The 7,802-nt window shown below is 35.2% G+C and overlaps 1 long non-coding RNA gene across 1 annotated transcript; it reads left to right on the top strand.

The window, feature by feature from the left end:
- Positions 1-426: 426 nt before the first annotated feature.
- LOC131529405 (uncharacterized) lies at positions 427-3,024 on the top strand. The gene is made up of 3 exons (XR_009268083.1): positions 427-496; positions 2,276-2,393; positions 2,573-3,024. It is a non-coding gene; the product is annotated as an uncharacterized LOC131529405 (long non-coding RNA).
- Positions 3,025-7,802: the final 4,778 nt, after the last annotated feature.

Raw genomic sequence — 7,802 nt, 5'->3', positions numbered from 1 at the left:
AAGCTACGGCTTGTACCATGTGACCGCTACACCTAACGCGGAACCAGAGAAAAATGAAAGAAAGCTATATTACTGCTCTAAAAAAAGAGGAAAATAGATGCATGTATATAGATACTATAATGTACTATAAAAAACATACCGTGTTCTTATTGTTATTTTGTTGTTGTTCTCAACAGTCTTTTGCGGGCTCATTTTGTTGACTGTCCCTACACTCTAAACCCGGATTTTGTTTTAAATAAACGTTTTTAGCTGTCTTTAATTATTCTTTCTTGTTTTTGTAAAACACGTCGCCATTACTAAATATAATTAGTTATTTGAAGTAATCAGACGAAATATTGCATGCAGTGATAATGTTTAGTAGAGATTGCTTAATGTGTTAAATTTCTCTAAGGGGGAGGAGCCCCATTCGAACAGGTCTGCGTGAGCGCGCGATGTTTGAAGAGACCTGAGACCGGTTGATGATGCACGCGATGGATTTGGAAAACATCATGAAACGGTGAGTGTGTAAATTAGCTTCTTTCTCTTGATCTTTCTGGGAAAATTGATCATCCAAAAGACCGGTCCAATGACAGCGTTACTGTAGTTAAAGCTAAAGTAGTCTTATAGGCCTAACTTGCTGATTGACGGTTTTTCCCCTGTCGGTTCACCGAAGCTATAATGTAATGCTAATATTAAAATCCGTGTTTCTTTTGGTTCACAGTTAAAGGGGTCATATAATGGTACATGCACTTTTACAAGTTGATTGTACTGAAATGTGTGTTAGCAGTGCCTGTACACAACCATCATAAAATGATAAAAATCCATCCAGTGTTTTTTTTTTAAATCTCCTTATTTGTTTTACCCTGTCTCAAATCAAGCCGTTCGACCGTGTGACGTCACACGGTCGGACGCCCCTCCCACGATGGTTAATTGACAGCAGTGTTTCAACACAGACCCGCCCTTGCTCGTGAGCGAGCTGTCAATCATAGTCCGCGCGTCATTGTTGATATACGCTGGAGCTGTCTATGAGCAGAATGGCGTCTAAGCGATTGTGGTGTTCTGTTCTCGGTGCAATAATGAACACAGCAGTCATTTTGATGTTCCTAAGTCCGAACCGCTGAAGACACAGTGGCTGAGTTTCGCTTTTGAAGGAATATTCCCCACGAGCAACGCCAATGTTTTCATGTTTGCGCGAATCATTTTCACCAGACTGCTTTATAAATGAAGGTCAGTATGAAGCTGGTTTTGCTAAGAAGCTGCTCCTGAAAAAAGAATCGGTACCAACTATTCGTGTTCCTGCTGAACCTCCAGAAGAAGTGAGTGTAACGTTTAATTAACCTTTATATTAATCTTTATATTAATCTTTGCAAATCGCTAGCATGCTTCACGATGTATGTGGCTAATGTTTACATTCAGGGTACATGCATGTTTTCTGTTTACGACGTTCTCAATATAATTAATAATCCCACGTTTATAATGAACAAAACGTTATGGTTATTGTGTTATTACAAACTGTGTACGCAGGTATTAAAGTTAACATGATAACACTACACTAAGCTTACTTTTGTAGATGGTTTATAACGGTGTCTGTGAAGAAGTAATGTTAAAAATTTAAATAAATAAAAAACAGTTATAATTGCATGAAAATTAATGGTAACACAATACCTGCAAAATACTGTTTACATCCTGCAAATGCATATGATCCAAGACTATAAATACTCTAATTGATGTTTTTCAATATTATGCCAGAATAAGTTGTTATCTGATCACATATTTACTTTTGTATAGGCAAGCACATCTGAAGAATCAAAAACGCCCCACAGAACAGAGGGGCGGGGCGAGCAAAGCTCATTAGCATTTAAAAACACACGCACTAAAACGGTGTGCTGAAAACAGAGCTGTTTTTGAGCAGGTAAAATGAGTGTTTTCTTACAATACTAATGAGAATTTTTAATTAAAGTATATTACAAACTTTCAATTTAGACCCTAAAGAATCATATTAGCTTGTACAAAAATGGCATTATATGACCCCTTTAAGAGAAGTTCAGCAAGTGTGTTTCTGCATGTTCAGTTTAGCTGTGATGTTAGTATTTCATTACCCTTAGCTTCAGTTGTTTAAATCAGCACGTGTGCATGAATTAGCTTTTTGTTAACGCTAGTTTGTCTCTTAGATATATATTCGTAAATAATAACTGCAACTGAGTTGTTGAGCTTAAAGTGATGTGTATATGCTAAACATTTATGCTAAAAGTTACAGTTAGTCTTGAAATGTAACACTTTTTTTTCTCTGTTTTAGGTGTTCATGGAGTTCTACAGGATTGTGGGCAAGAATCTCAAGCAATCATCTAATTGAGATATTTCAGTCTAAAGAGGGGATGTTGGGCAGCTGTTGACAGCTTTCACAACAAATCAAGGTTAGTCCATATCCATTATAGACTTGCATTGCATTGTTTTTCACAGCTTAAGTAATGAAAATGTATCAAAAGTTTACAATATTGGTTGTGTAATACAATCAAAATTGTGCCTGACTGGTTCTGCTTTCTTGTGATCATTTCTTTCATTTTATTAATCGATTCATTTTACTCCCCAACAGACTAAAGAGCCGACTGATACTAGGTTTCTGGTGCTCAGAGGGCTCCCTTTTGCCCTTTGTGACAACACTACAGATTTCTACAAAGTATGCTTTGTAAGTAACCACTGTTTTCTCTCAGAATATCTAACAGGACATAAAACAATCATTTCACCATTAATTGATAGTTCCTGTGTTTTATAAAACCTCTGAGAATAAAACATAAACCATTAACTTAATACAATAGCCCTTTTAACCTCTTTGGGTGATCTGTTTGTTTAAAGGGTTAGTTCATCCAATATTTGCTCAACCTCATGTTGTTACAAACCCTTTAGAATTCATTTTTGAAATACCAATTTTAAGGATAGTTCACCCAAAATATATATATTTTTAAAGTAATATTTAAACTTTAAACAAGATTTTTAGCTGAAACTGTGGTCATTGGTAATTGATATAAATCAATCAATGGAAATCGTCATTTCTGATAGTTAAAAAACATGCAAGTTTTTTTTTTTTTCCTTTTTATTTATTTTTTTTTACTCCAAGTGATGGTAGACATTGACTTGCATTAAATGAATTACCAAGAATCAGAGTTACAGCTAAAGATCTTTAATGTTCTACTGAAGAAAAACTCAGCGACGTTGGATGGCCTGAGGGTGTGGAAATTAACAGCAGATTTTAATTTTTCCGTGATTTTTTTTTTTTTTTTTTAATGGAACATCATGGGTTTCTGTCCCTCCATTAAAAGTCTAGATTACCAAAATTTAAATAATCATTTTGAGGAGAGATAATTTAAATTTTTTGGTGGACTATTCATTTAATTAACTCCAGCAGTTGTAACAAATTGCTTAACATTATTTATGGTTATATAATCAGAAATTTCATGATTGTGCTCTTTCGTTGTTAGGACTCTGATGACGATTACTCATTCCACCACCTGGACATTGGAATCATCCTCATTGAGCATGAAGGTGATGTGCTCTCATCCTCTCTCCGTCTCAATCCAGCCTCATTGAAGATCATCATTGAAGGAGATTTTGTGATGGACAGTATTGAAGACTTGTCAAAAGCTATGTGCATTCTGTATGGACTTACGCACTGCATCTCAACTATCCTAAATCTATGAAGAACACCTTCCAGATCATCCAACAGGTACTTCTCATGTTGGGCCACAGTGAACTAAAACCCAGGTTGCAAACTCTGAAAAATTGTCCTACAATGTTAGGAAATGCAAGAAGCTTCAATGAGAAGTCACTTGTGTTCTGCCGTACGAGACATTAAAGTGTATTCTGTCTCTGCATATCAGTGCTGTTAGTGCTCAGTTAATGTGTGTTCACACAATTGTTCAGCCAAGTTTAAAGTTACAGAGACTTGCCTCTGTTTTAATTTAAGCCCAGTTGTTAATGCACATCCAGGCATTCACAAGAGATATAGCATATATTCTTGAATACTGTGTTCATGTTTCTTCTACAAAATAGTTACAATTGTTAACAAGCTGTTCCAAAGCTTATTTTTCTTGTCTTGTGGCTGACAAGTTTTATGTATTGTCGTGCTACCATTTCTTTGGTGAACAATAATAAAAAAAAAAAAAAAACATTGGTGCATTGACATCCGTTTTTCTTTTTTCCAATTTATATGAAACTAAATGTTTAATACAATAAATCTCAAAATCTATGTCTAATTACATGACATTACATAAATGTGTCATTACTTAAAAACATATGTTAATGTTATTTGCTAATATATGTTTTTGTAGTTGTAACTTGAAATAGCTATTTTATACAACCTATACTCAAAATAATAATAATTGATGTGAACTAATGATTTTGAGTAAAGATTACTAATGTAAACCTGATTTGTCTACTGCATGAACTTAAGGTTCTATGTTAATACAACTGAACCGGTTTAGTTTCACCCTGTGTAAAAACTAAAATGGTTTCGTGCAACGGGTTTCCTCGCAAATTTCTAGTAAAGTCAACTAATCCGGGTTAAGAGTGTATAGAAACAGATAATCCCCAGTTGGAGGACGTGAACAGCCCCGAGTTGAACGTCACGTGTTATCATCTCGGAATTACGGTAATTACGATATGGCGTGAACGCAGCATTAGTCTTTCTGATCGCCGAATATTGTTGTGTTTATCACTGTGATAGCTACTTTATGGAGCCTTTCCTAGTTTTCCTAGACTTAGTCTAGTTTTGCCTTGCCTGTTCTCCAGTCCTGTGTTTCTCGCCTGTGTGTATTGGATTACCCATTTGCCTGACCCTGTTTTGGATACTGTTTGCCCCAGCCTGGACTTTTGCTCATGTTTACAGATTACCCCTTTTGTCAAGCCCTCTGGATTTTGTTCGCCAATCAATGACCCACGCCCGCCCTAGGAATACTCTTTGTCTTGCCTCATTCATGTATGTTTCCAACCATGCTCATGAATAATGCTCTGCAGATGGATCTGAATGCTTCCTCTGTTCACTCTGTCACACCAACAATTAGAGTTTTATTCCTCATAAATGTGCATTATATATCTCAAAATTAGATTTTTTTTATGTTTGTGATTTTATTTCTCACAATTGCAAATTTATTTATCTTTATATCATAGTGTGATTTTGATATTTCAGTTACATTTCATTTTAGGGACAAGTTCTCACTATAATTGCTCATTAATATGCATATTACTAGCATATTGGTTATTTATTAGTACTTTTAAAGCACATATTAATGCCTTATTCTGCATTACCATATTTTAGATCTCTTAATCAACTCCATATCTAAACTTAACAACTACCTTACTAACTATTAATAAGTAGCAAATTAGGAGTCTGAGCAAACTTCGTAGTTAATAGTTAGTTAATAGTGAGAATTGGTCCCCAAACTAAAGCATGGAAAAGTATGTGAACCCTTTAGAATTGGTTGGTTTTCTGCATTAACTGGTCATAAAATGTCTTCACTTCATAGGACCTCAATATATCGCCAGAAGCCATGGGTACTAAATTTGTGTTGCCTGTATTTGCTTTTTTAAGTCTCAAAGTGATGGCAGCAGCTGACTTACATTTTATAAATCACCAAGGACCATTGTTTCAGCTTAAAATCTTCTTTATTGTTCTCCTGAATCCAAAAATTATTTTACATCTTGGATGGCTTGAGGACTAATAAATTAACAGCAAATTTAATTTTTTATTTTTGGGTGACCCTTACCAAAAAGTAGTATACTTCAAATTTATTTTATTAAGTATACTTAAGTAAAGTTCAAGTATTTTTAAGTATATTTTATTTAGCAAGTATACAAATATCAGTGTACTAGTAGTATACTTGTAAGTGTACTATTTCAATACTATGTTTAATACTATGTTAATACTATGTTTTCAATAAATGTTTAATACACTTTGAAGTATAGTCTCAGTAAACTACTAGTTTAGTAATTTTATACTGCAAGTATACTCGTAGGTTTTCTTTAAGTGGACTTTACATCATACTTTAAATATACTATGTCCCTATTTATGTATTAATTTGTTTATATTTTGTTGTATATCTGAGCATACAGAACATCAAAAGAAAGAACAGGGTATCTGCTTGTAAACAAAAACATTTTATTCTAGCTTCATGCATTTTTATTTTAAACACTTGAATGTGGGTAAGCTTCATAAATGGAAAATAAAGAAATAAACAACATTTTTAACAATAATCTGAAAAAAAGACTATGAATTGTATTCAGAATGATAATAAAAACGTAGATGGAGTCGATCAACACCCCAAAGCTTGACAGTCATTATTACCTCTTCATTGGTCGACATTTTATTCCATAACGTTACACAGTTTTTATGCTATTTTAACATGTGGATCGAAGCATCTGTTGTTTTGGTTTCTTCTTCACTTGTTTTGTTTTTGGAAATTCTGTACAGAAGATGTGTACTAGCACCCCCTACCATATAACAATAAAAACACGGATTCTCGGAGCACAAGTATAGCTCAAATATATTTAGACTTTTTCTAAGTATAAGTCAAGTATACTTAAATGTAATTTTAAGTATATTTCTGACAAGTACATCAAAAGTATTGAATCTTATTCACACATTTTTGTATGATCTGCTTATGGCCCAAAGATGGTTATTTTTAGGGGTGTATGCTTTCATTCATACAAATCCACCACCTTACAAAATAGTTGTTTTCTTGTGAGATTGGAGTGATTGCACATCTTTTAATGCCCAATATAGACCAATTGAAAGCATGATGTCAAGTCAAGTCACCTTTATTTATATAACGCTTTTAACAATACAGATTGTGTCAAAGCAAATCTCCAATATCAGAATAGGAAAATAGTGTCAATAATGTAAAATGACAAGATTAAACACTCAATTTTCAGTTAAAGGCATTTCATTATTGAATTCAGTGATGTCATCGTCCAGCTCAGTTCAGTTTAAATAGTATCTGTGCCATCATGTAGATGATATCGCTGGAAAATAAGTGTCCCCAACTAAGCAAGCCAGAGGTGACAGCGGCAAGGAACCAAAACTCCATCAGTGACAGAATGGAGAAAAAAAACCTTGGGAGAAACCAGGCTCAGTCGGGGGGCCAGTTCTCCTCTGGCCAGACGAAACAGCAGTTAAATTCCAACTACAGCAGTTAAATTCCAACTGCAGCAAAGTCAGATTTTGTAAAGGGCTTATCTGATTCCCATGGTCTTGTCCCGATGACTGTCTTGGTGATGAGGTCCTCACTGGGGATCTGTCTCTGGGGTTCATCTAGGTGTCCTGAATATCCGCTGACGTTCAGGGCTGTAGATGTCGTCTCTAGGTGCTGATCCACCATCTGATCTGGATACGGACTGGATCTGGGTGACTGCAGTGACCATCTGATCTGGATACGGACTGGATCGGGTGGCTACGGTGATCTCGGAATAAGAAAGAAACAGACTACTATTAGCGTAGATGCCATTCTTCTTACGATGTAACAAGTACATCGGGTGTTATGGGAAGTGTTCCCGGTTCTGGTTGACCTAATTCATGCAGCCTAACAATCCTTTAACGGATTCGAATATTAGAAGTGTATTACTGTATTATGTGTAAGCCAGGGTAAAGAGATGGGTCTTTAATCTAGATTTAAACTGACAGAGTGTGTCTGCCTCCCGAACAGTGTTAGGTAGATTGTTCCAGAGTTTTGAGAATGTAGTGGACGTGGAGGACTATAATGCGATAAGAGCTCGCTCAAGTACTGAGGAGCTAAACCATCCAGGGCTTTATAAGTAATTAACAAGATTTTAAA

The sequence above is a fragment of the Onychostoma macrolepis genome, chromosome 21, assembly GCF_012432095.1.
Source record: "Onychostoma macrolepis isolate SWU-2019 chromosome 21, ASM1243209v1, whole genome shotgun sequence".
NCBI lineage: Eukaryota > Metazoa > Chordata > Actinopteri > Cypriniformes > Cyprinidae > Onychostoma > Onychostoma macrolepis.
Note: the sequence above shows the minus strand (reverse complement) of the source record. Positions and strands in the feature narration are given on the sequence as shown.